The following is a 24,369-nucleotide window of genomic DNA, read 5'->3' on the forward strand; positions in this document are numbered from 1 at the left end:
CTTTTCCTGGCCTTGCATTTTAAAGAAGAACGTAACGTTGACCTCTTCCTTCATTAGTGCCACCTCTGTCGCAATGAGCAAGCGGATGGTATGCCACACCCTGCAGGAAAAAGGTTTCGCTTCTGACGTCTTGCTTTTCTGGACATCCAGTCTCAAGTTTCCCATCTGGAACGGCGCTCCCTGCTGCTTTGTGAAGGCTTGCTGCAAGAGCCTTCGAAACCCAGGAGCTCTTGCGTTGAGCTGTGACGCGTCCTGGGAAGACCTCCCGTTGCAGCGGAATGAGCCCCACTTCCAGGGCGTGCTGGTAGCAAATTTCCCACAGCCCACAGGGAGCAAACGATCCCAGGTGTGATGTATCACCAGGAGAGGCTGAGATGAGAGTAAGGGTTCACGCGTGTGCCCGGACCAAGGTTAATGATGGGATTAGAGCTAGGGTTAGATGCAGGGAAAGAGTGAGAGTTATAATTAGGGATAAAGCTAACAGGTGATCATTACTCGTCATGTAACATGATACAAAGGGTCAGAAGAGGAACTGATTCAGGGTTACAATTTGGACTTCGCAGACAACAGGAGCACTAAATGGTGCTGAGGGGGACTCAATAAAGCGGACCGGCCGCCTAATGTAAGCAATTGTGCACAAATATTGTACGATGACTAGCGTTGCCGGTGCTTTTTTCTTAAAGAGTCAGTTCCTGGCACCCATTCCCTACTTGACTCAACCTAATCTTCAAGAATATTTGTCAAGAACTAAAAAAAATCCAGAAAAGGTTTAACCTCCCCGTCGCCCCGGTCTCCCGCGTGACAGGCGGGGATACTGACCACTATACTAACGAGGAGACGTGAGGGCACGAAATGAACAGCTGCTGATGTCTGCAGAGCATCCAGCGACCACCTAGATGGCCTAGGGGGTCTCATTTTCCCCCGTCAAACGGCTTGCCCGATCTAAGGCTAATTTCTTTCTTTTTATCGGCACCAGGCTTAAAACTCAGTTTAAGGTGATCGTTCCGGGCTATGTTTGACTCCAGAGTTGAACCTGTCATCCCGCCTTTCCTCAGCAAATCAAGCTACCCATCTCAAGTCTCATGAGCTGAGGACGGCAAAGTCCCTGTGGGCTTAGGACAGTCAAAGAAACCCCTGGGCTGCATGCTAAGCCCCTTTTCGGCTTCACTTTCCGAAACCTGCCCCAGCTTGCGATTCGTTTTTTTCTCACTTCTTGCCCCCATCTCCCACCTTGCCTCATGGTCTCCCCTCCTCTGCGCACCTGACAGTTTGCCTGCCCTTCCACTGCCTGTCTCCAGACTTTCCAAGGAGAAAAGGCAAAGCACTAAAGCGGGCCGGGCAACGGGTCAAGTTCCGCTTTCGGCGGCTAGCAGGAAGGTAGCGTGGCAGAGCGGTCTAAGGCGCTGGATTAAGGCTCCAGTCTCTTCGGAGGCGTGGGTTCAAATCCCACCGCTGCCACTTTTCCTGGCCTTGCATTTTAAAGAAGAACGTAACGTTGACCTCTTCCTTCATTAGTGCCACCTCTGTCGCAATGAGCAAGCGGATGGTATGCCACACCCTGCAGGAAAAAGGTTTCGCTTCTGACGTCTTGCTTTTCTGGACATCCAGTCTCAAGTTTCCCATCTGGAACGGCGCTCCCTGCTGCTTTGTGAAGGCTTGCTGCAAGAGCCTTCGAAACCCAGGAGCTCTTGCGTTGAGCTGTGACGCGTCCTGGGAAGACCTCCCGTTGCAGCGGAATGAGCCCCACTTCCAGGGCGTGCTGGTAGCAAATTTCCCACAGCCCACAGGGAGCAAACAATCCCAGGTGTGATGTATCACCAGGAGAGGCTGAGATGAGAGTAAGGGTTCACGCGTGTGCCCGGACCAAGGTTAATGATGGGATTAGAGCTAGGGTTAGATGCAGGGAAAGAGTGAGAGTTATAATTAGGGATAAAGCTAACAGGTGATCATTACTCGTCATGTAACATGATACAAAGGGTCAGAAGAGGAACTGATTCAGGGTTACAATTTGGACTTCGCAGACAACAGGAGCACTAAATGGTGCTGAGGGGGACTCAATAAAGCGGACCGGCCGCCTAATGTAAGCAATTGTGCACAAATATTGTACGATGACTAGCGTTGCCGGTGCTTTTTTCTGAAAGAGTCAGTTCCTGGCACCCATTCCCTACTTGACTCAACCTAATCTTCAAGAATATTTGTCAAGAACTAAAAAAAATCCAGAAAAGGTTTAACCTCCCCGTCGGGGTCTCCCGCGTGACAGGCGGGGATACTGACCACTATACTAACGAGGAGACGTGAGGGCATGAAATGAACAGCTGCTGATGTCTGCACAGCATCCAGCGACCACCTAGATGGCCTAGGGGGTCTCATTTTCCCCCGTCAAACGGCTTGCCCGATCTAAGGCTAATTTCTTTCTTTTTATCGGCACCAGGCTTAAAACTCAGTTTAAGGTGATCGTTCCGGGCTATGTTTGACTCCAGAGTTGAACCTGTCATCCCGCCTTTCCTCAGCAAATCAAGCTACCCATCTCAAGTCTCATGAGCTGAGGACGGCAAAGTCCCTGTGGGCTTAGGACAGTCAAAGAAACCCCTGGGCTGCATGCTAAGCCCCTTTTCGGCTTCACTTTCCGAAACCTGCCCCAGCTTGCGATTAGTTTTTTTCTCACTTCTTGCCCCCATCTCCCACCTTGCCTCATGGTCTCCCCTCCTCTGCGCACCTGACAGTTTGCCTGCCCTTCCACTGCCTGTCTCCAGACTTTCCAAGGAGAAAAGGCAAAGCACTAAAGCGGGCCGGGCAACGGGTCAAGTTCCGCTTTCGGCGGCTAGCAGGAAGGTAGCGTGGCCAAGCGGTCTAAGGCGCTGGATTAAGGCTCCAGTCTCTTCGGAGGCGTGGGTTCAAATCCCACCGCTGCCACTTTTCCTGGCCTTGCATTTTAAAGAAGAACGTAACGTTGACCTCTTCCTTCATTAGTGCCACCTCTGTCGCAATGAGCAAGCGGATGGTATGCCACACCCTGCAGGAAAAAGGTTTCGCTTCTGACGTCTTGCTTTTCTGGACATCCAGTCTCAAGTTTCCCATCTGGAACGGCGCTCCCTGCTGCTTTGTGAAGGCTTGCTGCAAGAGCCTTCGAAACCCAGGAGCTCTTGCGTTGAGCTGTGACGCGTCCTGGGAAGACCTCCCGTTGCAGCGGAATGAGCCCCACTTCCAGGGCGTGCTGGTAGCAAATTTCCCACAGCCCACAGGGAGCAAACGATCCCAGGTGTGATGTATCACCAGGAGAGGCTGAGATGAGAGTAAGGGTTCACGCGTGTGCCCGGACCAAGGTTAATGATGGGATTAGAGCTAGGTTAGATGCAGGGAAAGAGTGAGAGTTATAATTAGGGATAAAGCTAACAGGTGATCATTACTCGTCATGTAACATGATACAAAGGGTCACAAGAGGAACTGATTCAGGGTTACAATTTGGACTTCGCAGACAACAGGAGCACTAAATGGTGCTGAGGGGGACTCAATAAAGCGGACCGGCCGCCTAATGTAAGCAATTGTGCACAAATATTGTACGATGACTAGCGTTGCCGGTGCTTTTTTCTGAAAGAGTCAGTTCCTGTCACCCATTCCCTACTTGACTCAACCTAATCTTCAAGAATATTTGTCAAGAACTAAAAAAAATCCAGAAAAGGTTTAACCTCGGTCTCCCGCGTGACAGGCGGGGATACTGACCACTATACTAACGAGGAGACGTGAGGGCATGAAATGAACAGCTGCTGATGTCTGCACAGCATCCAGCGACCACCTAGATGGCCTAGGGGGTCTCATTTTCCCCCGTCAAACGGCTTGCCCGATCTAAGGCTAATTTCTTTCTTTTTATCGGCACCAGGCTTAAAACTCAGTTTAAGGTGATCGTTCCGGGCTATGTTTGACTCCAGAGTTGAACCTGTCATCCCGCCTTTCCTCAGCAAATCAAGCTACCCATCTCAAGTCTCATGAGCTGAGGACGGCAAAGTCCCTGTGGGCTTAGGACAGTCAAAGAAACCCCTGGGCTGCATGCTAAGCCCCTTTTCGGCTTCACTTTCCGAAACCTGTCCCAGCTTGCGATTCGTTTTTTTCTCACTTCTTGCCCCCATCTCCCACCTTGCCTCATGGTCTCCCCTCCTCTGCGCACCTGACAGTTTGCCTGCCCTTCCACTGCCTGTCTCCAGACTTTCCAAGGAGAAAAGGCAAAGCACTAAAGCGGGCCGGGCAACGGGTCAAGTTCCGCTTTCGGCGGCTAGCAGGAAGGTAGCGTGGCGGAGCGGTCTAAGGCGCTGGATTAAGGCTCCAGTCTCTTCGGAGGCGTGGGTTCAAATCCCACCGCTGCCACTTTTCCTGGCCTTGCATTTTAAAGAAGAACGTAACGTTGACCTCTTCCTTCATTAGTGCCACCTCTGTCGCAATGAGCAAGCGGATGGTATGCCACACCCTGCAGGAAAAAGGTTTCGCTTCTGACGTCTTGCTTTTCTGGACATCCAGTCTCAAGTTTCCCATCTGGAACGGCGCTCCCTGCTGCTTTGTGAAGGCTTGCTGCAAGAGCCTTCGAAACCCAGGAGCTCTTGAGTTGAGCTGTGACGTGTCCTGGGAAGACCTCCCGTTGCAGCGGAATGAGCCCCACTTCCAGGGCGTGCTGGTAGCAAATTTCCCACAGCCCACAGGGAGCAAACGATCCCAGGTGTGATGTATCACCAGGAGAGGCTGAGATGAGAGTAAGGGTTCACGCGTGTGCCCGGACCAAGGTTAATGATGGGATTAGAGCTAGGGTTAGATGCAGGGAAAGAGTGAGAGTTATAATTAGGGATAAAGCTAACAGGTGATCATTACTCGTCATGTAACATGATACAAAGGGTCAGAAGAGGAACTGATTCAGGGTTACAATTTGGACTTCGCAGACAACAGGAGCACTAAATGGTGCTGAGGGGGACTCAATAAAGCGGACCGGCCGCCTAATGTAAGCAATTGTGCACAAATATTGTACGATGACTAGCGTTGCCGGTGCTTTTTTCTTAAAGAGTCAGTTCCTGGCACCCATTCCCTACTTGACTCAACCTAATCTTCAAGAATATTTGTCAAGAACTAAAAAAAATCCAGAAAAGGTTTAACCTCCCCGTCGGGTCTCCCGCGTGACAGGCGGGGATACTGACCACTATACTAACGAGGAGACGTGAGGGCACGAAATGAACAGCTGCTGATGTCTGCACAGCATCCAGCGACCACCTAGATGGCCTAGGGGGTCTCATTTTCCCCCGTCAAACGGCTTGCCCGATCTAAGGCTAATTTCTTTCTTTTTATCGGCACCAGGCTTAAAACTCAGTTTAAGGTGATCGTTCCGGGCTATGTTTGACTCCAGAGTTGAACCTGTCATCCCGCCTTTCCTCAGCAAATCAAGCTACCCATCTCAAGTCTCATGAGCTGAGGACGGCAAAGTCCCTGTGGGCTTAGGACAGTCAAAGAAACCCCTGGGCTGCATGCTAAGCCCCTTTTCGGCTTCACTTTCCGAAACCTGCCCCAGCTTGCGATTCGTTTTTTTCTCACTTCTTGCCCCCATCTCCCACCTTGCCTCATGGTCTCCCCTCCTCTGCGCACCTGACAGTTTGCCTGCCCTTCCACTGCCTGTCTCCAGACTTTCCAAGGAGAAAAGGCAAAGCACTAAAGCGGGCCGGGCAACGGGTCAAGTTCCGCTTTCGGCGGCTAGCAGGAAGGTAGCGTGGCCGAGCGGTCTAAGGCGCTGGATTAAGGCTCCAGTCTCTTCGGAGGCGTGGGTTCAAATCCCACCGCTGCCACTTTTCCTGGCCTTGCATTTTAAAGAAGAACGTAACGTTGACCTCTTCCTTCATTAGTGCCACCTCTGTCGCAATGAGCAAGCGGATGGTATGCCACACCCTGCAGGAAAAAGGTTTCGCTTCTGACGTCTTGCTTTTCTGGACATCCAGTCTCAAGTTTCCCATCTGGAACGGCGCTCCCTGCTGCTTTGTGAAGGCTTGCTGCAAGAGCCTTCGAAACCCAGGAGCTCTTGCGTTGAGCTGTGACGCGTCCTGGGAAGACCTCCCGTTGCAGCGGAATAAGCCCCACTTCCAGGGCGTGCTGGTAGCAAATTTCCCACAGCCCACAGGGAGCAAACGATCCCAGGTGTGATGTATCACCAGGAGAGGCTGAGATGAGAGTAAGGGTTCACGCGTGTGCCCGGACCAAGGTTAATGATGGGATTAGAGCTAGGGTTAGATGCAGGGAAAGAGTGAGAGTTATAATTAGGGATAAAGCTAACAGGTGATCATTACTCGTCATGTAACATGATACAAAGGGTCAGAAGAGGAACTGATTCAGGGTTACAATTTGGACTTCGCAGACAACAGGAGCACTAAATGGTGCTGAGGGGGACTCAATAAAGCGGACCGGCCGCCTAATGTAAGCAATTGTGCACAAATATTGTACGATGACTAGCGTTGCCGATGCTTTTTTCTTAAAGAGTCAGTTCCTGGCACCCATTCCCTACTTGACTCAACCTAATCTTCAAGAATATTTGTCAAGAACTAAAAAAAATCCAGAAAAGGTTTAACCTCCCCGTCGCCCCGGTCTCCCGCGTGACAGGCGGGGATACTGACCACTATACTAACGAGGAGACGTGAGGGCACGAAATGAACAGCTGCTGATGTCTGCACAGCATCCAGCGACCACCTAGATGGCCTAGGGGGTCTCATTTTCCCCCGTCAAACGGCTTGCCCGATCTAAGGCTAATTTCTTTCTTTTTATCGGCACCAGGCTTAAAACTCAGTTTAAGGTGATCGTTCCGGGCTATGTTTGACTCCAGAGTTGAACCTGTCATCCCGCCTTTCCTCAGCAAATCAAGCTACCCATCTCAAGTCTCATGAGCTGAGGACGGCAAAGTCCCTGTGGGCTTAGGACAGTCAAAGAAACCCCTGGGCTGCATGCTAAGCCCCTTTTCGGCTTCACTTTCCGAAACCTGCCCCAGCTTGCGATTCGTTTTTTTCTCACTTCTTGCCCCCATCTCCCACCTTGCCTCATGGTCTCCCCTCCTCTGCGCACCTGACAGTTTGCCTGCCCTTCCACTGCCTGTCTCCAGACTTTCCAAGGAGAAAAGGCAAAGCACTAAAGCGGGCCGGGCAACGGGTCAAGTTCCGCTTTCGGCGGCTAGCAGGAAGGTAGCGTGGCCGGCGCTGGATTAAGGCTCCAGTCTCTTCGGAGGCGTGGGTTCAAATCCCACCGCTGACACTTTTCCTGGCCTTGCATTTTAAAGAAGAACGTAACGTTGACCTCTTCCTTCATTAGTGCCACCTCTGTCGCAATGAGCAAGCGGATGGTATGCCACACCCTGCAGGAAAAAGGTTTCGCTTCTGACGTCTTGCTTTTCTGGACATCCAGTCTCAAGTTTCCCATCTTGAACGGCGCTCCCTGCTGCTTTGTGAAGGCTTGCTGCAAGAGCCTTCGAAACCCAGGAGCTCTTGCGTTGAGCTGTGACGCGTCCTGGGAAGACCTCCCGTTGCAGCGGAATGAGCCCCACTTCCAGGGCGTGCTGGTAGCAAATTTCCCACAGCCCACAGGGAGCAAACGATCCCAGGTGTGATGTATCACCAGGAGAGGCTGAGATGAGAGTAAGGGTTCACGCGTGTGCCCGGACCAAGGTTAATGATGGGATTAGAGCTAGGTTAGATGCAGGGAAAGAGTGAGAGTTATAATTAGGGATAAAGCTAACAGGTGATCATTACTCGTCATGTAACATGATACAAAGGGTCACAAGAGGAACTGATTCAGGGTTACAATTTGGACTTCGCAGACAACAGGAGCACTAAATGGTGCTGAGGGGGACTCAATAAAGCGGACCGGCCGCCTAATGTAAGCAATTGTGCACAAATATTGTACGATGACTAGCGTTGCCGGTGCTTTTTTCTGAAAGAGTCAGTTCCTGTCACCCATTCCCTACTTGACTCAACCTAATCTTCAAGAATATTTGTCAAGAACTAAAAAAAATCCAGAAAAGGTTTAACCTCGGTCTCCCGCGTGACAGGCGGGGATACTGACCACTATACTAACGAGGAGACGTGAGGGCATGAAATGAACAGCTGCTGATGTCTGCACAGCATCCAGCGACCACCTAGATGGCCTAGGGGGTCTCATTTTCCCCCGTCAAACGGCTTGCCCGATCTAAGGCTAATTTCTTTCTTTTTATCGGCACCAGGCTTAAAACTCAGTTTAAGGTGATCGTTCCGGGCTATGTTTGACTCCAGAGTTGAACCTGTCATCCCGCCTTTCCTCAGCAAATCAAGCTACCCATCTCAAGTCTCATGAGCTGAGGACGGCAAAGTCCCTGTGGGCTTAGGACAGTCAAAGAAACCCCTGGGCTGCATGCTAAGCCCCTTTTCGGCTTCACTTTCCGAAACCTGCCCCAGCTTGCGATTCGTTTTTTTCTCACTTCTTGCCCCCATCTCCCACCTTGCCTCATGGTCTCCCCTCCTCTGCGCACCTGACAGTTTGCCTGCCCTTCCACTGCCTGTCTCCAGACTTTCCAAGGAGAAAAGGCAAAGCACTAAAGCGGGCCGGGCAACGGGTCAAGTTCCGCTTTCGGCGGCTAGCAGGAAGGTAGCGTGGCGGAGCGGTCTAAGGCGCTGGATTAAGGCTCCAGTCTCTTCGGAGGCGTGGGTTCAAATCCCACCGCTGCCACTTTTCCTGGCCTTGCATTTTAAAGAAGAACGTAACGTTGACCTCTTCCTTCATTAGTGCCACCTCTGTCGCAATGAGCAAGCGGATGGTATGCCACACCCTGCAGGAAAAAGGTTTCGCTTCTGACGTCTTGCTTTTCTGGACATCCAGTCTCAAGTTTCCCATCTGGAACGGCGCTCCCTGCTGCTTTGTGAAGGCTTGCTGCAAGAGCCTTCGAAACCCAGGAGCTCTTGCGTTGAGCTGTGACGTGTCCTGGGAAGACCTCCCGTTGCAGCGGAATGAGCCCCACTTCCAGGGCGTGCTGGTAGCAAATTTCCCACAGCCCACAGGGAGCAAACGATCCCAGGTGTGATGTATCACCAGGAGAGGCTGAGATGAGAGTAAGGGTTCACGCGTGTGCCCGGACCAAGGTTAATGATGGGATTAGAGCTAGGGTTAGATGCAGGGAAAGAGTGAGAGTTATAATTAGGGATAAAGCTAACAGGTGATCATTACTCGTCATGTAACATGATACAAAGGGTCAGAAGAGGAACTGATTCAGGGTTACAATTTGGACTTCGCAGACAACAGGAGCACTAAATGGTGCTGAGGGGGACTCAATAAAGCGGACCGGCCGCCTAATGTAAGCAATTGTGCACAAATATTGTACGATGACTAGCGTTGCCGGTGCTTTTTTCTTAAAGAGTCAGTTCCTGGCACCCATTCCCTACTTGACTCAACCTAATCTTCAAGAATATTTGTCAAGAACTAAAAAAAATCCAGAAAAGGTTTAACCTCCCCGTCGGGTCTCCCGCGTGACAGGCGGGGATACTGACCACTATACTAACGAGGAGACGTGAGGGCACGAAATGAACAGCTGCTGATGTCTGCACAGCATCCAGCGACCACCTAGATGGCCTAGGGGGTCTCATTTTCCCCCGTCAAACGGCTTGCCCGATCTAAGGCTAATTTCTTTCTTTTTATCGGCACCAGGCTTAAAACTCAGTTTAAGGTGATCGTTCCGGGCTATGTTTGACTCCAGAGTTGAACCTGTCATCCCGCCTTTCCTCAGCAAATCAAGCTACCCATCTCAAGTCTCATGAGCTGAGGACGGCAAAGTCCCTGTGGGCTTAGGACAGTCAAAGAAACCCCTGGGCTGCATGCTAAGCCCCTTTTCGGCTTCACTTTCCGAAACCTGCCCCAGCTTGCGATTAGTTTTTTTCTCACTTCTTGCCCCCATCTCCCACCTTGCCTCATGGTCTCCCCTCCTCTGCGCACCTGACAGTTTGCCTGCCCTTCCACTGCCTGTCTCCAGACTTTCCAAGGAGAAAAGGCAAAGCACTAAAGCGGGCCGGGCAACGGGTCAAGTTCCGCTTTCGGCGGCTAGCAGGAAGGTAGCGTGGCCGAGCGGTCTAAGGCGCTGGATTAAGGCTCCAGTCTCTTCGGAGGCGTGGGTTCAAATCCCACCGCTGCCACTTTTCCTGGCCTTGCATTTTAAAGAAGAACGTAACGTTGACCTCTTCCTTCATTAGTGCCACCTCTGTCGCAATGAGCAAGCGGATGGTATGCCACACCCTGCAGGAAAAAGGTTTCGCTTCTGACGTCTTGCTTTTCTGGACATCCAGTCTCAAGTTTCCCATCTGGAACGGCGCTCCCTGCTGCTTTGTGAAGGCTTGCTGCAAGAGCCTTCGAAACCCAGGAGCTCTTGCGTTGAGCTGTGACGCGTCCTGGGAAGACCTCCCGTTGCAGCGGAATGAGCCCCACTTCCAGGGCGTGCTGGTAGCAAATTTCCCACAGCCCACAGGGAGCAAACGATCCCAGGTGTGATGTATCACCAGGAGAGGCTGAGATGAGAGTAAGGGTTCACGCGTGTGCCCGGACCAAGGTTAATGATGGGATTAGAGCTAGGGTTAGATGCAGGGAAAGAGTGAGAGTTATAATTAGGGATAAAGCTAACAGGTGATCATTACTCGTCATGTAACATGATACAAAGGGTCAGAAGAGGAACTGATTCAGGGTTACAATTTGGACTTCGCAGACAACAGGAGCACTAAATGGTGCTGAGGGGGACTCAATAAAGCGGACCGGCCGCCTAATGTAAGCAATTGTGCACAAATATTGTACGATGACTAGCGTTGCCGGTGCTTTTTTCTTAAAGAGTCAGTTCCTGGCACCCATTCCCTACTTGACTCAACCTAATCTTCAAGAATATTTGTCAAGAACTAAAAAAAATCCAGAAAAGGTTTAACCTCCCCGTCGCCCCGGTCTCCCGCGTGACAGGCGGGGATACTGACCACTATACTAACGAGGAGACGTGAGGGCACGAAATGAACAGCTGCTGATGTCTGCACAGCATCCAGCGACCACCTAGATGGCCTAGGGGGTCTCATTTTCCCCCGTCAAACGGCTTGCCCGATCTAAGGCTAATTTCTTTCTTTTTATCGGCACCAGGCTTAAAACTCAGTTTAAGGTGATCGTTCCGGGCTATGTTTGACTCCAGAGTTGAACCTGTCATCCCGCCTTTCCTCAGCAAATCAAGCTACCCATCTCAAGTCTCATGAGCTGAGGACGGCAAAGTCCCTGTGGGCTTAGGACAGTCAAAGAAACCCCTGGGCTGCATGCTAAGCCCCTTTTCGGCTTCACTTTCCGAAACCTGCCCCAGCTTGCGATTCGTTTTTTTCTCACTTCTTGCCCCCATCTCCCACCTTGCCTCATGGTCTCCCCTCCTCTGCGCACCTGACAGTTTGCCTGCCCTTCCACTGCCTGTCTCCAGACTTTCCAAGGAGAAAAGGCAAAGCACTAAAGCGGGCCGGGCAACGGGTCAAGTTCCGCTTTCGGCGGCTAGCAGGAAGGTAGCGTGGCAGAGCGGTCTAAGGCGCTGGATTAAGGCTCCAGTCTCTTCGGAGGCGTGGGTTCAAATCCCACCGCTGCCACTTTTCCTGGCCTTGCATTTTAAAGAAGAACGTAACGTTGACCTCTTCCTTCATTAGTGCCACCTCTGTCGCAATGAGCAAGCGGATGGTATGCCACACCCTGCAGGAAAAAGGTTTCGCTTCTGACGTCTTGCTTTTCTGGACATCCAGTCTCAAGTTTCCCATCTGGAACGGCGCTCCCTGCTGCTTTGTGAAGGCTTGCTGCAAGAGCCTTCGAAACCCAGGAGCTCTTGCGTTGAGCTGTGACGCGTCCTGGGAAGACCTCCCGTTGCAGCGGAATGAGCCCCACTTCCAGGGCGTGCTGGTAGCAAATTTCCCACAGCCCACAGGGAGCAAACAATCCCAGGTGTGATGTATCACCAGGAGAGGCTGAGATGAGAGTAAGGGTTCACGCGTGTGCCCGGACCAAGGTTAATGATGGGATTAGAGCTAGGGTTAGATGCAGGGAAAGAGTGAGAGTTATAATTAGGGATAAAGCTAACAGGTGATCATTACTCGTCATGTAACATGATACAAAGGGTCAGAAGAGGAACTGATTCAGGGTTACAATTTGGACTTCGCAGACAACAGGAGCACTAAATGGTGCTGAGGGGGACTCAATAAAGCGGACCGGCCGCCTAATGTAAGCAATTGTGCACAAATATTGTACGATGACTAGCGTTGCCGGTGCTTTTTTCTGAAAGAGTCAGTTCCTGGCACCCATTCCCTACTTGACTCAACCTAATCTTCAAGAATATTTGTCAAGAACTAAAAAAAATCCAGAAAAGGTTTAACCTCCCCGTCGGGGTCTCCCGCGTGACAGGCGGGGATACTGACCACTATACTAACGAGGAGACGTGAGGGCATGAAATGAACAGCTGCTGATGTCTGCACAGCATCCAGCGACCACCTAGATGGCCTAGGGGGTCTCATTTTCCCCCGTCAAACGGCTTGCCCGATCTAAGGCTAATTTCTTTCTTTTTATCGGCACCAGGCTTAAAACTCAGTTTAAGGTGATCGTTCCGGGCTATGTTTGACTCCAGAGTTGAACCTGTCATCCCGCCTTTCCTCAGCAAATCAAGCTACCCATCTCAAGTCTCATGAGCTGAGGACGGCAAAGTCCCTGTGGGCTTAGGACAGTCAAAGAAACCCCTGGGCTGCATGCTAAGCCCCTTTTCGGCTTCACTTTCCGAAACCTGCCCCAGCTTGCGATTAGTTTTTTTCTCACTTCTTGCCCCCATCTCCCACCTTGCCTCATGGTCTCCCCTCCTCTGCGCACCTGACAGTTTGCCTGCCCTTCCACTGCCTGTCTCCAGACTTTCCAAGGAGAAAAGGCAAAGCACTAAAGCGGGCCGGGCAACGGGTCAAGTTCCGCTTTCGGCGGCTAGCAGGAAGGTAGCGTGGCCAAGCGGTCTAAGGCGCTGGATTAAGGCTCCAGTCTCTTCGGAGGCGTGGGTTCAAATCCCACCGCTGCCACTTTTCCTGGCCTTGCATTTTAAAGAAGAACGTAACGTTGACCTCTTCCTTCATTAGTGCCACCTCTGTCGCAATGAGCAAGCGGATGGTATGCCACACCCTGCAGGAAAAAGGTTTCGCTTCTGACGTCTTGCTTTTCTGGACATCCAGTCTCAAGTTTCCCATCTGGAACGGCGCTCCCTGCTGCTTTGTGAAGGCTTGCTGCAAGAGCCTTCGAAACCCAGGAGCTCTTGCGTTGAGCTGTGACGCGTCCTGGGAAGACCTCCCGTTGCAGCGGAATGAGCCCCACTTCCAGGGCGTGCTGGTAGCAAATTTCCCACAGCCCACAGGGAGCAAACGATCCCAGGTGTGATGTATCACCAGGAGAGGCTGAGATGAGAGTAAAGGTTCACGCGTGTGCCCGGACCAAGGTTAATGATGGGATTAGAGCTAGGTTAGATGCAGGGAAAGAGTGAGAGTTATAATTAGGGATAAAGCTAACAGGTGATCATTACTCGTCATGTAACATGATACAAAGGGTCACAAGAGGAACTGATTCAGGGTTACAATTTGGACTTCGCAGACAACAGGAGCACTAAATGGTGCTGAGGGGGACTCAATAAAGCGGACCGGCCGCCTAATGTAAGCAATTGTGCACAAATATTGTACGATGACTAGCGTTGCCGGTGCTTTTTTCTGAAAGAGTCAGTTCCTGTCACCCATTCCCTACTTGACTCAACCTAATCTTCAAGAATATTTGTCAAGAACTAAAAAAAATCCAGAAAAGGTTTAACCTCGGTCTCCCGCGTGACAGGCGGGGATACTGACCACTATACTAACGAGGAGACGTGAGGGCATGAAATGAACAGCTGCTGATGTCTGCACAGCATCCAGCGACCACCTAGATGGCCTAGGGGGTCTCATTTTCCCCCGTCAAACGGCTTGCCCGATCTAAGGCTAATTTCTTTCTTTTTATCGGCACCAGGCTTAAAACTCAGTTTAAGGTGATCGTTCCGGGCTATGTTTGACTCCAGAGTTGAACCTGTCATCCCGCCTTTCCTCAGCAAATCAAGCTACCCATCTCAAGTCTCATGAGCTGAGGACGGCAAAGTCCCTGTGGGCTTAGGACAGTCAAAGAAACCCCTGGGCTGCATGCTAAGCCCCTTTTCGGCTTCACTTTCCGAAACCTGTCCCAGCTTGCGATTCGTTTTTTTCTCACTTCTTGCCCCCATCTCCCACCTTGCCTCATGGTCTCCCCTCCTCTGCGCACCTGACAGTTTGCCTGCCCTTCCACTGCCTGTCTCCAGACTTTCCAAGGAGAAAAGGCAAAGCACTAAAGCGGGCCGGGCAACGGGTCAAGTTCCGCTTTCCGCGGCTAGCAGGAAGGTAGCGTGGCGGAGCGGTCTAAGGCGCTGGATTAAGGCTCCAGTCTCTTCGGAGGCGTGGGTTCAAATCCCACCGCTGCCACTTTTCCTGGCCTTGCATTTTAAAGAAGAACGTAACGTTGACCTCTTCCTTCATTAGTGCCACCTCTGTCGCAATGAGCAAGCGGATGGTATGCCACACCCTGCAGGAAAAAGGTTTCGCTTCTGACGTCTTGCTTTTCTGGACATCCAGTCTCAAGTTTCCCATCTGGAACGGCGCTCCCTGCTGCTTTGTGAAGGCTTGCTGCAAGAGCCTTCGAAACCCAGGAGCTCTTGAGTTGAGCTGTGACGTGTCCTGGGAAGACCTCCCGTTGCAGCGGAATGAGCCCCACTTCCAGGGCGTGCTGGTAGCAAATTTCCCACAGCCCACAGGGAGCAAACGATCCCAGGTGTGATGTATCACCAGGAGAGGCTGAGATGAGAGTAAGGGTTCACGCGTGTGCCCGGACCAAGGTTAATGATGGGATTAGAGCTAGGGTTAGATGCAGGGAAAGAGTGAGAGTTATAATTAGGGATAAAGCTAACAGGTGATCATTACTCGTCATGTAACATGATACAAAGGGTCAGAAGAGGAACTGATTCAGGGTTACAATTTGGACTTCGCAGACAACAGGAGCACTAAATGGTGCTGAGGGGGACTCAATAAAGCGGACCGGCCGCCTAATGTAAGCAATTGTGCACAAATATTGTACGATGACTAGCGTTGCCGGTGCTTTTTTCTTAAAGAGTCAGTTCCTGGCACCCATTCCCTACTTGACTCAACCTAATCTTCAAGAATATTTGTCAAGAACTAAAAAAAATCCAGAAAAGGTTTAACCTCCCCGTCGGGTCTCCCGCGTGACAGGCGGGGATACTGACCACTATACTAACGAGGAGACGTGAGGGCACGAAATGAACAGCTGCTGATGTCTGCACAGCATCCAGCGACCACCTAGATGGCCTAGGGGGTCTCATTTTCCCCCGTCAAACGGCTTGCCCGATCTAAGGCTAATTTCTTTCTTTTTATCGGCACCAGGCTTAAAACTCAGTTTAAGGTGATCGTTCCGGGCTATGTTTGACTCCAGAGTTGAACCTGTCATCCCGCCTTTCCTCAGCAAATCAAGCTACCCATCTCAAGTCTCATGAGCTGAGGACGGCAAAGTCCCTGTGGGCTTAGGACAGTCAAAGAAACCCCTGGGCTGCATGCTAAGCCCCTTTTCGGCTTCACTTTCCGAAACCTGCCCCAGCTTGCGATTCGTTTTTTTCTCACTTCTTGCCCCCATCTCCCACCTTGCCTCATGGTCTCCCCTCCTCTGCGCACCTGACAGTTTGCCTGCCCTTCCACTGCCTGTCTCCAGACTTTCCAAGGAGAAAAGGCAAAGCACTAAAGCGGGCCGGGCAACGGGTCAAGTTCCGCTTTCGGCGGCTAGCAGGAAGGTAGCGTGGCCGAGCGGTCTAAGGCGCTGGATTAAGGCTCCAGTCTCTTCGGAGGCGTGGGTTCAAATCCCACCGCTGCCACTTTTCCTGGCCTTGCATTTTAAAGAAGAACGTAACGTTGACCTCTTCCTTCATTAGTGCCACCTCTGTCGCAATGAGCAAGCGGATGGTATGCCACACCCTGCAGGAAAAAGGTTTCGCTTCTGACGTCTTGCTTTTCTGGACATCCAGTCTCAAGTTTCCCATCTGGAACGGCGCTCCCTGCTGCTTTGTGAAGGCTTGCTGCAAGAGCCTTCGAAACCCAGGAGCTCTTGCGTTGAGCTGTGACGCGTCCTGGGAAGACCTCCCGTTGCAGCGGAATAAGCCCCACTTCCAGGGCGTGCTGGTAGCAAATTTCCCACAGCCCACAGGGAGCAAACGATCCCAGGTGTGATGTATCACCAGGAGAGGCTGAGATGAGAGTAAGGGTTCACGCGTGTGCCCGGACCAAGGTTAATGATGGGATTAGAGCTAGGGTTAGATGCAGGGAAAGAGTGAGAGTTATAATTAGGGATAAAGCTAACAGGTGATCATTACTCGTCATGTAACATGATACAAAGGGTCAGAAGAGGAACTGATTCAGGGTTACAATTTGGACTTCGCAGACAACAGGAGCACTAAATGGTGCTGAGGGGGACTCAATAAAGCGGACCGGCCGCCTAATGTAAGCAATTGTGCACAAATATTGTACGATGACTAGCGTTGCCGATGCTTTTTTCTTAAAGAGTCAGTTCCTGGCACCCATTCCCTACTTGACTCAACCTAATCTTCAAGAATATTTGTCAAGAACTAAAAAAAATCCAGAAAAGGTTTAACCTCCCCGTCGCCCCGGTCTCCCGCGTGACAGGCGGGGATACTGACCACTATACTAACGAGGAGACGTGAGGGCACGAAATGAACAGCTGCTGATGTCTGCACAGCATCCAGCGACCACCTAGATGGCCTAGGGGGTCTCATTTTCCCCCGTCAAACGGCTTGCCCGATCTAAGGCTAATTTCTTTCTTTTTATCGGCACCAGGCTTAAAACTCAGTTTAAGGTGATCGTTCCGGGCTATGTTTGACTCCAGAGTTGAACCTGTCATCCCGCCTTTCCTCAGCAAATCAAGCTACCCATCTCAAGTCTCATGAGCTGAGGACGGCAAAGTCCCTGTGGGCTTAGGACAGTCAAAGAAACCCCTGGGCTGCATGCTAAGCCCCTTTTCGGCTTCACTTTCCGAAACCTGCCCCAGCTTGCGATTCGTTTTTTTCTCACTTCTTGCCCCCATCTCCCACCTTGCCTCATGGTCTCCCCTCCTCTGCGCACCTGACAGTTTGCCTGCCCTTCCACTGCCTGTCTCCAGACTTTCCAAGGAGAAAAGGCAAAGCACTAAAGCGGGCCGGGCAACGGGTCAAGTTCCGCTTTCGGCGGCTAGCAGGAAGGTAGCGTGGCCGGCGCTGGATTAAGGCTCCAGTCTCTTCGGAGGCGTGGGTTCAAATCCCACCGCTGACACTTTTCCTGGCCTTGCATTTTAAAGAAGAACGTAACGTTGACCTCTTCCTTCATTAGTGCCACCTCTGTCGCAATGAGCAAGCGGATGGTATGCCACACCCTGCAGGAAAAAGGTTTCGCTTCTGACGTCTTGCTTTTCTGGACATCCAGTCTCAAGTTTCCCATCTTGAACGGCGCTCCCTGCTGCTTTGTGAAGGCTTGCTGCAAGAGCCTTCGAAACCCAGGAGCTCTTGCGTTGAGCTGTGACGCGTCCTGGGAAGACCTCCCGTTGCAGCGGAATGAGCCCCACTTCCAGGGCGTGCTGGTAGCAAATTTCCCACAGCCCACAGGGAGCAAACGATCCCAGGTGTGATGTATCACCAGGAGAGGCTGAGATGAGAGTAAGGGTTCACGCGTGTGCCCGGACCAAGGTTAATGATGGGATTAGAGCTAGGTTAGATGCAGGGAAAGAGTGAGAGTTATAATTAGGGATAAAGCTAACAGGTGATCATTACTCGTCATGTAACATGATACAAAGGGTCACAAGAGGAACTGATTCAGGGTTACAATTTGGACTTCGCAGACAACAGGAGCACTAAATGGTGCTGAGGGGGACTCAATAAAGCGGACCGGCCGCCTAATGTAAGCAATTGTGCACAAATATTGTACGATGACTAGCGTTGCCGGTGCTTTTTTCTGAAAGAGTCAGTTCCTGTCACCCATTCCCTACTTGACTCAACCTAATCTTCAAGAATATTTGTCAAGAACTAAAAAAAATCCAGAAAAGGTTTAACCTCGGTCTCCCGCGTGACAGGCGGGGATACTGACCACTATACTAACGAGGAGACGTGAGGGCATGAAATGAACAGCTGCTGATGTCTGCACAGCATCCAGCGACCACCTAGATGGCCTAGGGGGTCTCATTTTCCCCCGTCAAACGGCTTGCCCGATCTAAGGCTAATTTCTTTCTTTTTATCGGCACCAGGCTTAAAACTCAGTTTAAGGTGATCGTTCCGGGCTATGTTTGACTCCAGAGTTGAACCTGTCATCCCGCCTTTCCTCAGCAAATCAAGCTACCCATCTCAAGTCTCATGAGCTGAGGACGGCAAAGTCCCTGTGGGCTTAGGACAGTCAAAGAAACCCCTGGGCTGCATGCTAAGCCCCTTTTCGGCTTCACTTTCCGAAACCTGCCCCAGCTTGCGATTCGTTTTTTTCTCACTTCTTGCCCCCATCTCCCACCTTGCCTCATGGTCTCCCCTCCTCTGCGCACCTGACAGTTTGCCTGCCCTTCCACTGCCTGTCTCCAGACTTTCCAAGGAGAAAAGGCAAAGCACTAAAGCGGGCCGGGCAACGGGTCAAGTTCCGCTTTCGGCGGCTAGCAGGAAGGTAGCGTGGCGGAGCGGTCTAAGGCGCTGGATTAAGGCTCCAGTCTCTTCGGAGGCGTGGGTTCAAATCCCACCGCTGCCACTTTTCCTGGCCTTGCATTTTAAAGAAGAACGTAACGTTGACCTCTTCCTTCATTAGTGCCACCTCTGTCGCAATGAGCAAGCGGATGGTATGCCACACCCTGCAGGAAAAAGGTTTCGCTTCTGACGTCTTGCTTTTCTGGACATCCAGTCTCAAGTTTCCCATCTGGAACGGCGCTCCCTGCTGCTTTGTGAAGGCTTGCTGCAAGAGCCTTCGAAACCCAGGAGCTCTTGCGTTGAGCTGTGACGTGTCCTGGGAAGACCTCCCGTTGCAGCGGAATGAGCCCCACTTCCAGGGCGTGCTGGTAGCAAATTTCCCACAGCCCACAGGGAGCAAACGATCCCAGGTGTGATGTATCACCAGGAGAGGCTGAGATGAGAGTAAGGGTTCACGCGTGTGCCCGGACCAAGGTTAATGATGGGATTAGAGCTAGGGTTAGATGCAGGGAAAGAGTGAGAGTTATAATTAGGGATAAAGCTAACAGGTGATCATTACTCGTCATGTAACATGATACAAAGGGTCAGAAGAGGAACTGATTCAGGGTTACAATTTGGACTTCGCAGACAACAGGAGCACTAAATGGTGCTGAGGGGGACTCAATAAAGCGGACCGGCCGCCTAATGTAAGCAATTGTGCACAAATATTGTACGATGACTAGCGTTGCCGGTGCTTTTTTCTTAAAGAGTCAGTTCCTGGCACCCATTCCCTACTTGACTCAACCTAATCTTCAAGAATATTTGTCAAGAACTAAAAAAAATCCAGAAAAGGTTTAACCTCCCCGTCGGGTCTCCCGCGTGACAGGCGGGGATACTGACCACTATACTAACGAGGAGACGTGAGGGCACGAAATGAACAGCTGCTGATGTCTGCACAGCATCCAGCGACCACCTAGATGGCCTAGGGGGTCTCATTTTCCCCCGTCAAACGGCTTGCCCGATCTAAGGCTAATTTCTTTCTTTTTATCGGCACCAGGCTTAAAACTCAGTTTAAGGTGATCGTTCCGGGCTATGTTTGACTCCAGAGTTGAACCTGTCATCCCGCCTTTCCTCAGCAAATCAAGCTACCCATCTCAAGTCTCATGAGCTGAGGACGGCAAAGTCCCTGTGGGCTTAGGACAGTCAAAGAAACCCCTGGGCTGCATGCTAAGCCCCTTTTCGGCTTCACTTTCCGAAACCTGCCCCAGCTTGCGATTAGTTTTTTTCTCACTTCTTGCCCCCATCTCCCACCTTGCCTCATGGTCTCCCCTCCTCTGCGCACCTGACAGTTTGCCTGCCCTTCCACTGCCTGTCTCCAGACTTTCCAAGGAGAAAAGGCAAAGCACTAAAGCGGGCCGGGCAACGGGTCAAGTTCCGCTTTCGGCGGCTAGCAGGAAGGTAGCGTGGCCGAGCGGTCTAAGGCGCTGGATTAAGGCTCCAGTCTCTTCGGAGGCGTGGGTTCAAATCCCACCGCTGCCACTTTTCCTGGCCTTGCATTTTAAAGAAGAACGTAACGTTGACCTCTTCCTTCATTAGTGCCACCTCTGTCGCAATGAGCAAGCGGATGGTATGCCACACCCTGCAGGAAAAAGGTTTCGCTTCTGACGTCTTGCTTTTCTGGACATCCAGTCTCAAGTTTCCCATCTGGAACGGCGCTCCCTGCTGCTTTGTGAAGGCTTGCTGCAAGAGCCTTCGAAACCCAGGAGCTCTTGCGTTGAGCTGTGACGCGTCCTGGGAAGACCTCCCGTTGCAGCGGAATGAGCCCCACTTCCAGGGCGTGCTGGTAGCAAATTTCCCACAGCCCACAGGGAGCAAACGATCCCAGGTGTGATGTATCACCAGGAGAGGCTGAGATGAGAGTAAGGGTTCACGCGTGTGCCCGGACCAAGGTTAATGATGGGATTAGAGCTAGGGTTAGATGCAGGGAAAGAGTGAGAGTTATAATTAGGGATAAAGCTAACAGGTGATCATTACTCGTCATGTAACATGATACAAAGGGTCAGAAGAGGAACTGATTCAGGGTTACAATTTGGACTTCGCAGACAACAGGAGCACTAAATGGTGCTGAGGGGGACTCAATAAAGCGGACCGGCCGCCTAATGTAAGCAATTGTGCACAAATATTGTACGATGACTAGCGTTGCCGGTGCTTTTTTCTTAAAGAGTCAGTTCCTGGCACCCATTCCCTACTTGACTCAACCTAATCTTCAAGAATATTTGTCAAGAACTAAAAAAAATCCAGAAAAGGTTTAACCTCCCCGTCGCCCCGGTCTCCCGCGTGACAGGCGGGGATACTGACCACTATACTAACGAGGAGACGTGAGGGCACGAAATGAACAGCTGCTGATGTCTGCACAGCATCCAGCGACCACCTAGATGGCCTAGGGGGTCTCATTTTCCCCCGTCAAACGGCTTGCCCGATCTAAGGCTAATTTCTTTCTTTTTATCGGCACCAGGCTTAAAACTCAGTTTAAGGTGATCGTTCCGGGCTATGTTTGACTCCAGAGTTGAACCTGTCATCCCGCCTTTCCTCAGCAAATCAAGCTACCCATCTCAAGTCTCATGAGCTGAGGACGGCAAAGTCCCTGTGGGCTTAGGACAGTCAAAGAAACCCCTGGGCTGCATGCTAAGCCCCTTTTCGGCTTCACTTTCCGAAACCTGCCCCAGCTTGCGATTCGTTTTTTTCTCACTTCTTGCCCCCATCTCCCACCTTGCCTCATGGTCTCCCCTCCTCTGCGCACCTGACAGTTTGCCTGCCCTTCCACTGCCTGTCTCCAGACTTTCCAAGGAGAAAAGGCAAAGCACTAAAGCGGGCCGGGCAACGGGTCAAGTTCCGCTTTCGGCGGCTAGCAGGAAGGTAGCGTGGCCGGCGCTGGATTAAGGCTCCAGTCTCTTCGGAGGCGTGGGTTCAAATCCCACCGCTGCCACTTTTCCTGGCCTTGCATTTTAAAGAAGAACGTAACGTTGACCTCTTCCTTCATTAGTGCCACCTCTGTCGCAATGAGCAAGCGGATGGTATGCCACACCCTGCAGGAAAAAGGTTTCGCTTCTGACGTCTTGCTTTTCTGGACATCCAGTCTCAAGTTTCCCATCTGGAACGGCGCTCCCTGCTGCTTTGTGAAGGCTTGCTGCAAGAGCCTTCGAAACCCAGGAGCTCTTGCGTTGAGCTGTGACGTGTCCTGGGAAGACCTCCCGTTGCAGCGGAATGAGCCCCACTTCCAGGGCGTGCTGGTAGCAAATTTCCCACAGCCCACAGGGAGCAAACGATCCCAGGTGTGATGTATCACCAGGAGAGGCTGAGATGAGAGTAAGGGTTCACGCGTGTGCCCGGACCAAGGTTAATGATGGGATTAGAGCTAGGGTTAGATGCAGGGAAAGAGTGAGAGTTATAATTAGGGATAAAGCTAACAGGTGATCATTACTCGTCATGTAACATGATACAAAGGGTCAGAAGAGGAACTGATTCAGGGTTACAATTTGGACTTCGCAGACAACAGGAGCACTAAATGGTGCTGAGGGGGACTCAATAAAGCGGACCGGCCGCCTAATGTAAGCAATTGTGCACAAATATTGTACGATGACTAGCGTTGCCGGTGCTTTTTTCTTAAAGAGTCAGTTCCTGGCACCCATTCCCTACTTGACTCAACCTAATCTTCAAGAATATTTGTCAAGAACTAAAAAAAATCCAGAAAAGGTTTAACCTCCCCGTCGCCCCGGTCTCCCGCGTGACAGGCGGGGATACTGACCACTATACTAACGAGGAGACGTGAGGGCACGAAATGAACAGCTGCTGATGTCTGCACAGCATCCAGCGACCACCTAGATGGCCTAGGGGGTCTCATTTTCCCCCGTCAAACGGCTTGCCCGATCTAAGGCTAATTTCTTTCTTTTTATCGGCACCAGGCTTAAAACTCAGTTTAAGGTGATCGTTCCGGGCTATGTTTGACTCCAGAGTTGAACCTGTCATCCCGCCTTTCCTCAGCAAATCAAGCTACCCATCTCAAGTCTCATGAGCTGAGGACGGCAAAGTCCCTGTGGGCTTCGGACAGTCAAAGAAACCCCTGGGCTGCATGCCAAGCCCCTTTTCGGCTTCACTTTCCGAAACCTGCCCCAGCTTGCGATTCGTTTTCTTCTCACTTCTTGCCCCCATCTCCCACCTTGCCTCATGGTCTCCCCTCCTCTGCGCACCTGACAGTTTGCCTGCCCTTCCACTGCCTGTCTCCAGACTTTCCAAGGAGAAAAGGCAAAGCACTAAAGCGGGCCGGGCAACGGGTCAAGTTCCGCTTTCGGCGGCTAGCAGGAAGCTATCGTGGCCGAGCGGTCTAAGGCGCTGGATTAAGGCTCCAGTCTCTTCGGAGGCGTGGGTTCAAATCCCACCGCTGCCACTTTTCCTGGCCTTGCATTTTAAAGAAGAACGTAACGTTGACCTCTTCCTTCATTAGTGCCACCTCTGTCGCAATGAGCAAGCGGATGGTATGCCACACCCTGCAGGAAAAAGGTTTCGCTTGCCCGATCTAAGGCTAATTTCTTTCTTTTTATCGGCACCAGGCTTAAAACTCAGTTTAAGGTGATCGTTCCGGGCTATGTTTGACTCCAGAGTTGAACCTGTCATCCCGCCTTTCCTCAGCAAATCAAGCTACCCATCTCAAGTCTCATGAGCTGAGGACGGCAAAGTCCCTGTGGGCTTAGGACAGTCAAAGAAACCCCTGGGCTGCATGCTAAGCCCCTTTTCGGCTTCACTTTCCGAAACCTGCCCCAGCTTGCGATTCGTTTTTTTCTCACTTCTTGCCCCCATCTCCCACCTTGCCTCATGGTCTCCCCTCCTCTGCGCACCTGACAGTTTGCCTGCCCTTCCACTGCCTGTCTCCAGACTTTCCAAGGAGAAAAGGCAAAGCACTAAAGCGGGCCGGGCAACGGGTCAAGTTCCGCTTTCGGCGGCTAGCAGGAAGGTAGCGTGGCCAAGCGGTCCAAGGCGCTGGATTAAAGCTCCAGTCTCTTCGGAGGCGTGGGTTCAAATCCCACCGCTGCCACTTTTCCTGGCCTTGCATTTTAAAGAAGAACGTAACGTTGACCTCTTCCTTCATTAGTGCCACCTCTGTCGCAATGAGCAAGCGGATGGTATGCCACACCCTGCAGGAAAAAGGTTTCGCTTCTGACGTCTTGCTTTTCTGGACATCCAGTCTCAAGTTTCCCATCTGGAACGGCGCTCCCTGCTGCTTTGTGAAGGCTTGCTGCAAGAGCCTTCGAAACCCAGGAGCTCTTGCGTTGAGCTGTGACGCGTCCTGGGAAGACCTCCCGTTGCAGCGGAATGAGCCCCACTTCCAGGGCGTGCTGGTAGCAAATTTCCCACAGCCCACAGGGAGCAAACGATCCCAGGTGTGATGTATCACCAGGAGAGGCTGAGATGAGAGTAAGGGTTCACGCGTGTGCCCGGACCAAGGTTAATGATGGGATTAGAGCTAGGGTTAGATGCAGGGAAAGAGTGAGAGTTATAATTAGGGATAAAGCTAACAGGTGATCATTACTCGT

General features: G+C 51.6%; 5 non-coding genes across 5 annotated transcripts; all 5 read left to right on the forward strand.

Moving 5' to 3' along the window:
- Positions 1–5,731: 5,731 nt before the first annotated feature.
- Positions 5,732–5,813, forward strand: TRNAL-AAG (transfer RNA leucine (anticodon AAG)). Its single transcript has one exon. It is a non-coding gene; the product is annotated as a tRNA-Leu (tRNA).
- Positions 5,814–10,078: 4,265 nt separating this feature from the next.
- Positions 10,079–10,160, forward strand: TRNAL-AAG (transfer RNA leucine (anticodon AAG)). The gene has a single exon. It is a non-coding gene; the product is annotated as a tRNA-Leu (tRNA).
- Positions 10,161–15,891: 5,731 nt separating this feature from the next.
- On the forward strand, positions 15,892–15,973 carry TRNAL-AAG (transfer RNA leucine (anticodon AAG)). The gene has a single exon. It is a non-coding gene; the product is annotated as a tRNA-Leu (tRNA).
- A 4,265-nt stretch (positions 15,974–20,238) lies between these two features.
- TRNAL-AAG (transfer RNA leucine (anticodon AAG)) lies at positions 20,239–20,320 on the forward strand. The gene has a single exon. It is a non-coding gene; the product is annotated as a tRNA-Leu (tRNA).
- Positions 20,321–23,788: 3,468 nt separating this feature from the next.
- TRNAF-AAA (transfer RNA phenylalanine (anticodon AAA)) lies at positions 23,789–23,870 on the forward strand. Its single transcript has one exon. It is a non-coding gene; the product is annotated as a tRNA-Phe (tRNA).
- The last annotated feature ends 499 nt before the right edge of the window (positions 23,871–24,369 follow it).

The sequence above is a fragment of the Ambystoma mexicanum genome, unplaced genomic scaffold (genome assembly GCF_040938575.1).
Source record: "Ambystoma mexicanum isolate Mex_15411 unplaced genomic scaffold, UKY_AmexF1_1 Mex_scaf89, whole genome shotgun sequence".
Taxonomy (NCBI): domain Eukaryota; kingdom Metazoa; phylum Chordata; class Amphibia; order Caudata; family Ambystomatidae; genus Ambystoma; species Ambystoma mexicanum.